Source organism: Coregonus clupeaformis, chromosome 10 (assembly GCF_020615455.1).
Source record: "Coregonus clupeaformis isolate EN_2021a chromosome 10, ASM2061545v1, whole genome shotgun sequence".
Lineage (NCBI taxonomy): Eukaryota > Metazoa > Chordata > Actinopteri > Salmoniformes > Salmonidae > Coregonus > Coregonus clupeaformis.
In genome coordinates, this window is record NC_059201.1 from 38,615,517 (window position 1) to 38,628,777 (window position 13,261).

A 13,261-nucleotide genomic window follows, 5' to 3' on the forward strand; every position below is an offset into this window, starting at 1 on the left:
AACTCATCTCTAACCCTCGTCTGTAATCTCATGCAATACTCTCTGTTTGCCACTTGGTGGTGGAACAGCACAGCGGAATCAGACTTTAGGCTGCACCAAAGTTATCCTCATATAAAAGTTACAAGCCGACAGTGTTGATATATGCTTCCTTTATTTCCATTTTAATAACTTAAATTTCAGATAATATTACTTTACTTTATAAATGAGTCATGAATAATGCATTAAGTGAATCTGCTGTCAAGATCAAAACACTGCAGAAGATCTCTGATAAATCCAGTACAGTTTATTGAACATGTGGTTAAACTTTCAGCATAGGCACTCAGACACAAATTCTGGATGAATTATGTAGTATCCAGCCTGGTAAGGTTTCACCACGTTGAAACAGCTGTATCCACCACTGTAACATAAAAACAAACTATACATTTGATATAATATGTGTAGACTGCAGCTGCAATGGCATGCAACTTCACTATATACCCCAACTGTAAATTTGGCTACAGTATTGTATGTTGCATTTGACACTTAAAACTGTGGATAGTTCAATATCTTTATATAGTCTGTAGTGGGCTATCCAAAACAATGTTTTACTGAGAACATGTACTGAGATGTAAGAGCATGTACTACACCATGAATCCTGTGTAGTATTGGAGCGAGACCTCCGGTAGTGGGTTTGTGGTAGGAGGTGCCTAACAACCGGGAAGCTGCCATTTTGAAGTCCCTTCAGATGTTCAGTGCCTGAGTTTCTCCTGTCAGAAACAAAGACAGTTTGAATTTCCCAACAAACTAATGCAGATCAATTGGATATGCAAATGAATGAAGTGTTTACAGTATGGTATACAAATGGGTAACAGCTAAACAGAGATTTTGTATCTGTCAAAAATGGATTGAGACTACGGTTTGTCTATGGGGCTCATACATTGACATTCGTAATTTGTCCATCTTTTTTTACATGTGTAAAAAGTTGAAATGAGCTTGATCTTGCATCAGGAGGTCAGGGTTCAAAGGTCAGACTCACTTCAGTCCCTGTGATGAGTGTGGATGGAGGTCACCACGGTTACACTGGATATCAGTCAGGTAGCCAGCTGGCCTCTGTTGTAAGGACTTAGAGGAATCCATGTTGCTGTAATCAACATGAAGTCGTATTAATTGGAAGTATTTTAATAATCTCCATTGGAATAAATCCCAGAAAATAACAGAGAGATAACAATCTTGATTTCAATTTCAATCAGAGCAACATATTTCAGGTCTGTGGCAGTATACACTGCATCATTATAATAATACAGTTGAAGTCGGAAGTTTACATATACTTAGGTTGGAGTCATTAAAACCCTTTTTTCAACCACTCCACAAATTTCTTTTAAACAAACTATAGTTTTGGCAAGTCGGTTAAGACATCTACTTTGTGCATGACACAAGTAATTTTTCCAACAATTGTTTACAGAGATTATTTCACTTTATCACAATTCACTTTAATTCACTGTATCACAATTCCAGTGGGTCAGAAGTTTACATACACGAAGTTGACTGTGCCTTTAAACAGCTTGGAATATTCCAGAAAATGATGTCATGGCTTTAGAAGCTTCTGATAGGCTAATCGACATCATTTGAGTCAATTGGAGGTGTACCTGTGGATGTATTTCAAGGCCTACCTTCAAACTCAGTGCCTCTTTGCTTGACATCATGGGAAAATCAAAAGAAATCAGCCAAGACCTCAGAAAAATAATTGTAGACCTCCACAAGTCTGGTTCATCCTTGGGAGCAATTTCCAAACGCCTGAAGGTACCACGTTCATCTGTACAAACAATAGTACGCAAGTATAAACACCATGGGACCACGCAGCCGTCATACCGCTCAGGAAGGAGACACGTTCTGTCTCCTAGAGATGAACGTACTTTGGTGCGAAAAGTGCAAATCATTCCCAGAACAACAGCAAAGGACCTTGTGTTGTGCCTTACACAGGAAGCGGCACAGGTCCTAATCCAGGCACTTGTCATCACCCGTCTGGATTACTGCAACTCGCTGTTGGCTGGGCTCCTGCCTGTGCCATTAAACCCCTACAACTCATCCACAGAATGCCGCAGCCCGTCTGGTGTTCAACCTTCCCAAGTTCTCTCACGTCACACCGTTCCTCCGCACACTACACTGGCTTCCAGTTGAAGCTCGCATCTGCTAGCAAGACCATGGTGCTTGCCTACGGAGCTGTGAGGGAACGGCACTCCGTACCTTCAGGCTCTCATCAGTCCCTACACCCAAAACGAGGGCATTGCGTTCATCCACCTCTGGCCTGCTGGCTCCCCTACCTCTGCTGAAGCACAGTTCCCGCCTCAGCCCAGTCAAAACTGTTCGCTGCTCTGGCACCCCAATGGTGGAACAAGCTCCCTCACGACGCCAGGACAGCGGAGTCACTCACCACCTTCCGGAGACATTTGAAACCCCACCTCTTTAAGGAACACCTGGGATAGGATAAAGTAATCCTTCTACCCCCCCCCTTACCCCACCCCAAAGAAAGAAAGAAAAAATATATATATATATTGTAAAGTGGTTATCCCACTGGCTATAAGGTGAATGCACCAATTTGTAAGTCGCTCTGGATAAGAGCGTCTGCTAAATGACGTAAATGTAATGTAAATGAAGATGCTGGAGGAAACAGGTACAAGTGTGTCTATATCCACAGTAAAACGAGTGCTATATCGACATAACCTGAAAGGCCGCTCAGCAAGGAAGAAGCCACTGCTCCAAAACCGCCATAAAAAAGCCAGACTTCGGTTTGCAACTGCACATGGGGACAAAGATCATACTTTTTGAGAAATGTCTCTGGTCTGATGAAACAAAAATATAACTGTTTGGCCATAATGACCATTGTTATGTTTGGAGGAAAAAGGGGGTTGCTTGCAAGCCAAAGAACACCAAAGAACACCATCCCAACCGTGAAGCACGGGGGTGGCAGCATCATGCTGTGGGGGTGCTTTGCTGCAGGAGGCACTGGTGCACTTCACAAAATAGATGGCATCATGAGGAAGGAAAATTATGTGGATATATTGAAGCAACATCTCAAAACATCAGTCAGGAAGTTAAAGCTTGGTCGCAAATGGGTCTTCCCAATGGACAATGACCCCAAGCATACTTCCAAAGTTGTGGCAAAATGGCTTAAGGACAACAAAGTCAAGGTATTGGAGTGGCCATCACAAAGCCCTGACCTCAATCCTATAGAAAATGTCTGGGCAGAACTGAAAAGCGTAGCGAGCAAAGAGGCCTGACAAACCTGACTCTGTCAGGAGGAATGGGCCAAAATTCACCCAACTTATTGTGGGAAGGCTCCCCGAAACATTTTACCCATGTTAAACAATTTAATGGCAGTGCTACCAAATACTAATTGAGTGTATGTAAACTTCTGACCCACTGGGAATGTGATGAAAGAAATAAAAGCTGAAATAAATCATTATTTCTACTATTATTCTGACATTTCACATTCTTAAAATAAAGTGGTGATCCTAACTGACCTAAAACAGGGAATTTTTACTAGGATTAAATGTCAGGAATTGTGAAAAACTGAGTTTAAATGTATTTGGCTAAGGTGTATGTAAACTTCCAACTTCATCTGTACATGCACTGGGTGACTGATTTGGATAAAAACTAAAAGACATAACATTTTACATTTACATTTTAGTCATTTAGCAGACGCTCTTATCCAGAGCGACTTACAGTTAGTGCATACATTCTTTTTTTAATTTTTCATACTGGTCCGAACCCACAACCCTGGTGTTGCAAACGGCACGCTCTACCAACTGAGCTACATCCCTGCCGGCCATTCCCTCCCCTACCCTGGACAACGCTGGGCCAATTGTGCGCCGCCCCATGGGTCTCCCGGTCGCGGCCGGCTACGACAGAGCCTGGATTCGAACCAGGATCTCTAGTGGCACAGCTAGCACTGCGATGCAGTGCCTTAGACCACTGCGCCACATAAGGAGTGAAGACCTCATACTTTACCTTTGTATGTTTTTTAGGAGTGGTTGGAGTTGCATGTCTCTGATGGAGGGGTCAGTCATGTGTGGTTTGTGTAGCCAGCCTGCAGGGGGCAGCATGTGCTGTGTTGTTCTGGATGGGCTGAGTGGTGATATGCGAGGCAGCTCTGTGTCCACAGCACTGAGAGAGCACGCACGTTTGCCATCTTGTGGAAGAAGACCCACATAAGATAATGCACAACACTTGTACCACTATGTCCACTATGTCCACTAAATACACACACGTGCAGGCACGCACGCACACACACACACACACACACACACACACACACACACACAACACAACACACACAAACAACAAGGGGGAGATGAGATGATAAGTCAATGGTTGGTTGAACTGGTAGAATGGAGCACAGACAGTCATACCTGGGTTATGCTGAAAAGACAAGTGCCGGACAGGAGGGAAAAGTGGGCGGCCATTGTTTACAGGAGCAGTAGCCCCATGTAACACTGACCGGGAGGCCCTGTGGCTCGTCTGCAGTTTCCTGGGCAACAGGAAGTCCTGTATGGGTAGATGAGGAAAGAGAGGAAATAAAACACCCGTCCCTCGAATCTGAGCACTGAAGATAGATGGATGGTTGGCTCAGGTGATGCCTTGTGGATAATTATGGGAATAGTAGTGTAAGAAGAGGATTTGGTAACACTTTACTAGAAGCCTGTGGGTATAATGCATTATAATGTAGTTATAGTGCATTGTAAGACTTGTCGAAAGCATGTATGCCCTCCTTTTCTCTGTCATAATGATACTGACTAAATAACAGCCATTTTGGAGTCAGTTGAAGATGTCCTACTACATAGACAGACATAACATATTATAAAAAATATATTATAAAGGCTCATACATGCCTTTAACAAGTAATAAAGCATTACAGAAAATTGTTACATTTGCTTTTTGTGTATGTTCTGTGTGTCTCTACTGTCCCGGGCCAAAAACACATCCGGTACTATATATGCTATCTACAGTTGAAGTCGGAAGTTTACATACACCTTAGCCAAATACAGTGGGGAAAAATGTATTTAGTCAGCCACCAATTGTGCAAGTTCTCCCACTGAAAAAGATGAGAGAGGCCTGTAATTTTCATCATAGGTACACGTCAACTATGACAGACAAAATGAGATTTTTTTTATCCAGAAAATCACATTGTAGGATTTTTAATGAATTTATTTGCAAATTATGGTGGAAAATAAGTATTTGGTCAATAACAAAAGTTTCTCAATACTTTGTTATATACCCTTTGCTGGCAATGACACAGGTCAAACGTTTTCTGTAAGTCTTCACAAGGTTTTCGCACACTGTTGCTGGTATTTTGGCCCATTCCTCCATGCAGATCTCCTCTAGAGCAGTGATGTTTTGGGGCTGTCGCTGGCAACACAGACTTTCAACTCCCTCCAAAGATTTTCTATGGGGTTGAGATCTGGAGACTGGCTAGGCCACTCCAGGACCTTGAAATGCTTCTACGAAGCCACTCGCCGTTGCCCGGGCGGTGTGTTTGGGATCATTGTCATGCTGGAAAGACCCAGCCACGTTTCATCTTCAATGCCCTTGCTGATGGAAGGAGGTTTTCACGCAAAATCTCACGATACATGGCCCCATTCATTCTTTCCTTTACACGGATCAGTCAGTCCTGGTCCCTTTGCAGAAAAACAGCCCCAAAGCATGATGTTTCCACCCCCCATGCTTCACAGTAGGTATGGTGTTCTTTGGATGCAACTCAGCATTCTTTGTCCTCCAAACACGACAAGTTGAGTTTTTACCAAAAAGTTATATTTTGGTTTCATCTGGCATTCTCCCAATCCTCTTCTGGATCATCCAAATGCACTCTAGCAAACTTCAGACGGGCCTGGAAATGTACTGGCTTAAGCAGGGGGACACGTCTGGCACTGCAGGATTTGAGTCCCTGGCGGCGTAGTGTGTTACTGATGGTAGGCTTTGTTACTTTGGTCCCAGCTCTCTGCAGGTCATTCACTAGGTCCCCCCGTGTGGTTCTGGGATTTTTGCTCACCGTTCTTGTGATCATTGTAACGATCCCTGCAGTCTGAGTCGGTTTCTGTCTGGGTACTAGTTTTTCTGCTCGGGATCTCCAGTTTCCCGAGGGTTCTGGAACGCTCCCTGCCTGGTTGCCGGGCAACGTTGCTAGGCGGGAGCTCTCTTGATTTCCGCACCTGCATCCCATCAGCAATCTGCACACCTGGTCCTGATCATCACCCTTCTTAGGCTCTGTCCTAACATCCATTCCCTGCCGGATCGTTAGCCATGAACAGTATGTTTATCAGCGGATCAGTCTTAGAGCTTAGAGCATTAGTTTTGTTGTTTTGCACCTTGTTTGCTTGTTGTATGCTTACCTCGTTTTGTTCTCCCTGCAGTCACTCGTCCGAACCTTCACCCAACCTCTGCCTGATGGTCGGGCGGCTGCCGAGCCATCATTGGACCAACTACTGCACCCTCAACAACTCATCCACGCCGCCCGCTCTGTTCCTGGATTATTCAGCAGCACTCGTGGATCAGTTAAATAAACACTCACCTTTGACACCACTTACCTTGTCCTGGTCTGCTTCTGGGTTCTGGCTTAGTAAACCGTGACAGAACGATCCGGCCAGTAATGAACTCCAGCGGACCTGGACTCTGTTCGCCATGCCATTACCCATCAGGAGAAGATGTTGGGCCATCATAGCACGGTACTACAGGAGATCGCGTTGTCAGTTCGGAACCTTTCTACCGGTCTGACGGAGGTCCAGAACCAGCGCAAGTTTCCGGTGGAGGATCCACTACCGGTTTCACCCATCTCGCCTGCCGCTTCTGGAGCTGTGTCCTTCCGTGAGCCCAAGGTTCCGACGCCGGATAAATATGAGGGGGAGCTGGGAAGATGCCGTTCCTTCCTTATGCAGTGTGGGTTAGTGTTCGATCTACAGCCCTACTCTTATGCCACAGACAAGGCTAGGATAGCCTTTGTGATTGAGTTGCTGCGTGGTCGAGCGCTGGAGTGGGCTTCAGCCGTTTGGGAACGACAGGATCCCTGCATGGCTTCATACCAGGGGTTCACGGCCGAGATGAGGAAGCTCTTCGACCATTCCGTCCGAGGGAGGGACGCAGCTAGGCGCCTGTTTTCGCTTCGCCAAGGAACTTCGCAGCGTGGCCGACTTCGTGATCGAGTTCAAGACGTTGGCTGTGGAGAGTGGGTGGAATGAGGAGTCTCTGCAAGCGGCCTTTTACCAGGGTCTGTCGGAGCAGCTCAAGGATGAGTTGATCTCCTATCCGGAGCCTAGTGACCTGGACAGCTTGGTAGCCTTGTCTATTCGGGTGGATAATCGAGTCCGAGAGCGAAGGAGGGAGAAGCAATGGGTCCCGTCCAACCGATCAGCTTCTCAGGTTCCAGTCGGGTCGGGGATTGGATCAGAATACGTCGATCATCGTCCACCACACAGGATTAGTGGAGAGGTCCTGTCTCCCGATTCTGAACCCATGCAAGTGGGGCGGCACGGGTTAACCAAGGAGGAGCGCCAACACAGACGTAGGACTAACTGTTGCCTCTACTGTGGTGGTTCGGGACATTACCTCGCCACTTGTTCCCGGCGGTCGTCAAACTGCGCGGCTCGCTAAAGTTGGGAGGACTTTTAGCGAGCCAGTTTCGACCCTCTCAATACCTCTGTCAGACCCCGTTTCCGGCTACCCTTATGAACAGGAATCAGAGCTTAGCGATTAACGCTTTCATCGATTCAGGTGCCGATGGAAGCTTTCTTGATGCCGAGTTGGTGGAACAGCTGGGGCTTTCCAAGGAGCAATTGCCGGAAGCCATTGAAGCTACCACTCTGGACGGCAGTAGTCTGGCACGTATCACGATGAGGACTGAACCGGGTTAAGATGCTGTTGTCGGGGAATCATTCTGAGATGATTTCATTCTTCATTCTGCCGTCTTCCCATGTTCCTCTGGTCCTTGGATACCCCTGGCTGAAGGAACACAATCCCACGTTCGATTGGGTGACGGGCAAGGTAACGAGTTGGAGCCTTGATTGTCATGCTAACTGTCTCAAGACTGCCTGTCCCCATTCGGTTCCCAGTCAGGTGATTGAGGCTAAACCCCCAGATTTGTCCCTGGTTCCCGAGACATATCACGATTTGGGGAAGTGTTCAGTAAGCAGAAGGCTCTCTGTCACTCCCTCCCCACCCGACCATATGATTGTGCCATCAACCTGTTCCCTGGAGCTGTCTACCCCAAGGGAAGGTTATACAGTATCTCCCGACCTGAACGTGAGGCTTTGGAGACCTACATCAAGGAGTCCCTAGCTGCTGGTCTCGTTCGGCCCTCGTCATCACCCCCTGGGGGCAGGATTCTTCTTTGTGGGTAAGAAGGATGGCTCTCTTCGACCGTGTATTGATTATCGGGGGTTGAATGACATCACGGTCAAGAACAAGTATCCCCTGCCCTTGATGAGTTCTGCCTTCGACTCCTTACAGGGTGCTACGGTGTTCACCAAGCTAGACCCACGCAATGCGTATCACATGGTCCGGATCAGAGAGGGGGACGAGTGGTTGACGGGTTTCAATACACCGATGGGTCACTTCGAGTATCAGGTGATGCCGTTTGGACTGACCAATGCTCCAGCGGTATTCCAGAGTATGGTGAACGACGCCCTGAGAGATATGATCGGTCTCTTTGTGTTTGTTTACCTGGATGACATTCTGATCTTTCTCGAAGGAACCTTCCGACCACGTCCAGCATGTCCGGCAGGTTCTGCAGCGATTGTTGGAGAATCGCCTGTTCGTGAAGGCCGAGAAGTGCGAGTTTCACGCCCACACGACATCCTTCCTCGGGTACATCATCTCCAGGGGGAGAGATTAGGATGGACCAGGAGAAGGTTAGAGCGGTTCTGGAATGGGCCCAGCCCGGTACAGAGATTGCAGCTCCAGAGATTTTTGGGGTTTGCGAATTTCTACCGCAGATTCATCCGGGATTACAGCCGTGTGGCCGCTCCGTTAACTGCCTTGACTTCCAGTATCAGGACCTTCAAGTGGAATCCGGAGGCGGATCGAGCGTTTCTGGATTTGAAGAGGCGAGTCACCAACGCACCGATTCTCTCTCAACCGGACACGGCCCGTCAGTTCGTCGTTGAAGTGGACGCGTCTGAGTGGGAGTTGGCGCCATCCTGTCGCAGCGATGCTCCACGGACAGTAAACTCCATCCCTGCGCCTACTACTCGTCGCCCTTTCGCCTGCGGAGAGGAACTACGATGTGGGTAACCGGGAGCTTCTCGCGGTGAAACTTGCCTTGGAGGAGTGGCGCCACTGGTTGGAGGGGGGCGGAGCAACCGTTTATTGTCTGGACTGACCACAAGAATCTTGCTTACGTGCAATCGGCTAGGACGCCGCAACTCCCGCCAGGCCAGGTGGGCGTTGTTTTCGGACGATTCAATTTTTCCTGACGTTCGACCTGGATCTAAGAACGGCAAGGCGGACGCCTTGTCCCGGATGTTCTCCAAGACGGAAGAGAGTGGGTCCAAGACCGAGACAATTCTTCCCCGGAACTGCGTCGTGGGAGCAGTTATGTGGAAGATTGAGGAGGAGGTGATGGCGGCCCTTCGGACGCAGCCCGGTCCGTAACGGTCCACCCGGTCGGTTGTTTGTGCCTGAGTCGGTTCGTCCTGCTGTCCTCAAATGGTCCCACGCCAGCAAGATGGCTTGTCACCCTGGCGTGGCTCGGACGATGGCGTTTCTTCGCAGACGCTTTTTGGTGGCCTGCCATGGCCGAGGATACTCGGGGTTTTGTTGCTGCCTGTCCAGTGTAGTGCGCAGAATAAGAGTACCAATCGGCCCAGCTCTGGACTACTTCACCCCCTTCCTATTCCCGGCGACCATGGTCGCATCTGGCCCTGGACTTTGTCACTGGGTTGCCCGCTCTGAGGGGAACACGGTCGTTCTGACTATCGTGACAGATTCAGCAAGTTCGCCCACTTTGTGCCACTTTGCCAAGCTTCCCCTGCCTCGGAGACGTTCCGAGATCCTGGTCAGGGAGGTTTTCAGGGTCCACGGTTTGCCCAGTGATATCGTTTTCCGACCGTGGCCCTCAGTTTACCTCTGCTGTCTGGAAGTCCTTCTGTTTGGCCATTGGAGCTACAGTCAGTCTCACATCTGGTTTTCACCCCCAATCTAATGGTCAGGCGGAGAGAGCCAACCAGAAGATGGAATCCACGCCTCACGCTGCCTTGTCTCTTCCAACCCCACCTCCTGGGTCTCTCAGTTGCCTTGGGTTGAGTATGCCCACAATACTCTCCCTACATCTGCCACTGGGATGTCTCCCTTCCAGTGCCTGTATGGCTACCAACCTCCCTTGTTCCCTTCTCAGGAGAAGGAGCTCTCAGTGCCCTCTGTTCAGGCCCATATTCGTCGTTGCCACCGGACCTGGCATCGGGCCAGAAAGGCACTCCTTAGAGTTTCGGACCGGTATCAGCTCCAGGCTCGTCGCGGATCCCGCTCCCACCTATACCATCGGAGATAGGGTCTGGTTGGCCACACGGGATCTTCCTTTACGGACTGAGTCTAGGAAGTTGTTACCGAAGTTCATTGGTCCGTTTGTGGTGGAGAAGGTGATCAATCCAGTGGCAGTTCGACTCAAACTACCGAGACGCTCAGAGTCCATCCCACCTTTCATGTCTCCTGCCTCAAGCCTGTTTTCCTCAGTCCTCTGTTGCCTCCTCCGCCTCCTCCTCCTCCTCCTCGGATGATCGGAGGTGGTCCTGCCTACACGGTGCGACGCATCATGGATTCCAGACGGCGGGGCCGGGGTTTCCAGTATCTCGTGGACTGGGAGGGGTATGGTCCTGAAGAGAGGAGTTGGATTCCGCGGCGACAGATCCTAGATGCTGACCTCATTCGTGACTTCTACCGCCTCCATCCTGGCGCTCCGGGAGTCCGCCCGGTGGCGTTCGTCGGAGGGGGGGTACTGTAACGATCCCTGCAGTCTGAGTCGGTTTCTGTCTGGGTACTAGTTTTTCTGCTCGGGATCTCCAGTTTCCCGAGGGTTCTGGAACGCTCCTGCCTGGTTGCCGGGCAACGTTGCTAGGCGGGGAGCTCTCTTGATTTCCGCACCTGCATCCCATCAGCAATCTGCACACCTGGTCCTGATCATCACCCTTCTTAGGCTCTGTCCTAACATCCATTCCCCTGCCGGATCGTTAGCCATGAACAGTATGTTTATCAGCGGATCAGTCTTAGAGCTTAGAGCATTAGTTTTGTTGTTTTGCACCTTGTTTGCTTGTTGTATGCTTACCTCCGTTTTGTTCTCCTGCAGTCACTCGTCCGGAACCTTCACCCAACCTCTGCCTGATGGTCGGCGGCTGCCGAGCCATCATTGGACCAACTACTGCACCCTCAACAACTCATCCACGCCGCCCGCTCTGTTCCCTGGATTATTCAGCAGCACTCGTGGATCAGTTAAATAAACACTCACCTTTGACACCACTTACCTTGTCCTGGTCTGCTTCTGGGTTCTGGCTTAGTAAACCGTGACAATCATTTTGACCCCACGGGGTGAGATCTTGCGTGGAGCCCCAGATCGAGGGAGATTATCAGTGGTCTTGTATGTCTTCCATTTCCTAATAATTGCTCCCACAGTTGATTTCTTCAAACCAAGCTGCTTACCTATTGCAGATTCAGTCTTCCCAGCCTGGTGCAGGTCTACAATTTTGTTTCTGGTGTCCTTTGACAGCTCTTTGGTCTTGGCCATAGTGGAGTTTGGCGTGTGACTGTTTGAGGTTGTGGACAGGTGTCTTTTATACTGATAACAAGTTCAAACAGGTGCCATTAATACAGGTAACAGTGGAGGACAGAGGGAGCCTCTTAAAGAAGAAGTTACAGGTCTGTGAGAGCCAGAAATCTTGCTTGTTTGTAGGTGACCAAATACTTATTTTCCACCATAATTTGCAAATAAATTCATTAAAATCCTACAATGTGATTTTTCTGGAAAAGAAAATTCTCAATTTGTCTGTCATAGTTGACGTGTACCTATGATGAAGATTACAGGCCTCTCTCATCTTTTTAAGTGGGAGAACTTGCACAATTGGTGGCTGACTAAATACTTTTTTTCCCCACTGTACATTTAAACTCAGTTTTTCACAATTCCTGACATTTAATCCTAATAAAAATTCCCTGTCTAAGGTCAGTTAAGATCACCACTTTATTTTAAGAATGAAATGTCAGAATAATAGTAGAGAGAATGATTTATTTAAGCTTTTATTTCTTTCATCACATTCCCAGTGGGTGAGAAATTTACATAAACAGTTAGTATTTGGTAGCATTGCCTTTAAATTGTTTAATTTAGGTCAAACGTTTCGGGTAGCCTTCCACAAGCTTCCCACAATAAGTTGGGTGAATTTTGGCCCATTCCTCCTGACAGAGCTGGTGTAACTGGAGTCAGGTTTGTAGGCCTCCTTGCTTGCACACGCTTTTTCAGTTCTGCCCACACATTTTCTGTAGGGTTGAGGTCAGGGCTTTGTGATGGCCACTCCAATACCTTGACTTTCTTGTCCTTAAGCCATTTTGGCCACAACTTTGAAGTATGCTTGGGGTCATTGTCCATTTAGAAGACCCATTTGCGACCAAGCTTTAACTTCCTGACTGATGTCTTGAGATGTTGCTTCTATATATCCACATAATTTTCCTTCCTCATGATGCCATCTATTTTGTGAAGTGCATCAGTCCCTCCTGCAGCAAATCACCCCACAGCATGATGCTGCCACCCCCGTGCTTCAGGGTTGGGATGGTGTTCTTCGGCTTGCAATTCACCCCCTTTTTCCTCCAAACATTACGATGGTCATTATGGCTAAACAGTTCTATTTTTGTTTCATCAGACCAGAGGACATTTCTCCAAAAGGTATGATCGTTTTCCCCATGTGCAGTTGCAAACCGTAGTCTGGCTTTTTTATGGCTGTTTTGTACCAGTGGCTTCTTCCTTGCTGAGCGGCCTTTCAGGTTATGTCGATATAGGACTCGTTTTACTGTGGATATAGATACTTTTGTACCTGTTTCCTCCAGCATCTTCACAAGGTCCTTTGCTGTTGTTCTGGGATTTATTTGCACTTTTCGCACCAAAGTACGTTCATCTCTAGGAGACAGAACACGTCTCCTTCCAGAGCGGTATGACGGCTGCGTGGTCCCATGGTGTTTATACTTGCGTACTATTGTTTGACCAGATGAATGTGGTACCTTCAGGTGTTTGGAAATTGCTCCCAAGGATGAACCAGACTTG

General features: G+C 48.0%; 1 non-coding gene across 1 annotated transcript; it reads right to left on the reverse strand.

The window, feature by feature from the left end:
* Positions 1-237: 237 nt before the first annotated feature.
* On the reverse strand, positions 238-4,510 carry LOC121575887. The gene is made up of 5 exons (XR_006661513.1): positions 4,389-4,510; positions 3,988-4,168; positions 1,016-1,120; positions 627-746; positions 238-397 (listed from the first exon to the last, which is right to left on the reverse strand). It is a non-coding gene; the product is annotated as an uncharacterized LOC121575887 (transcript).
* Between the last annotated feature and the right edge of the window lie 8,751 nt (positions 4,511-13,261).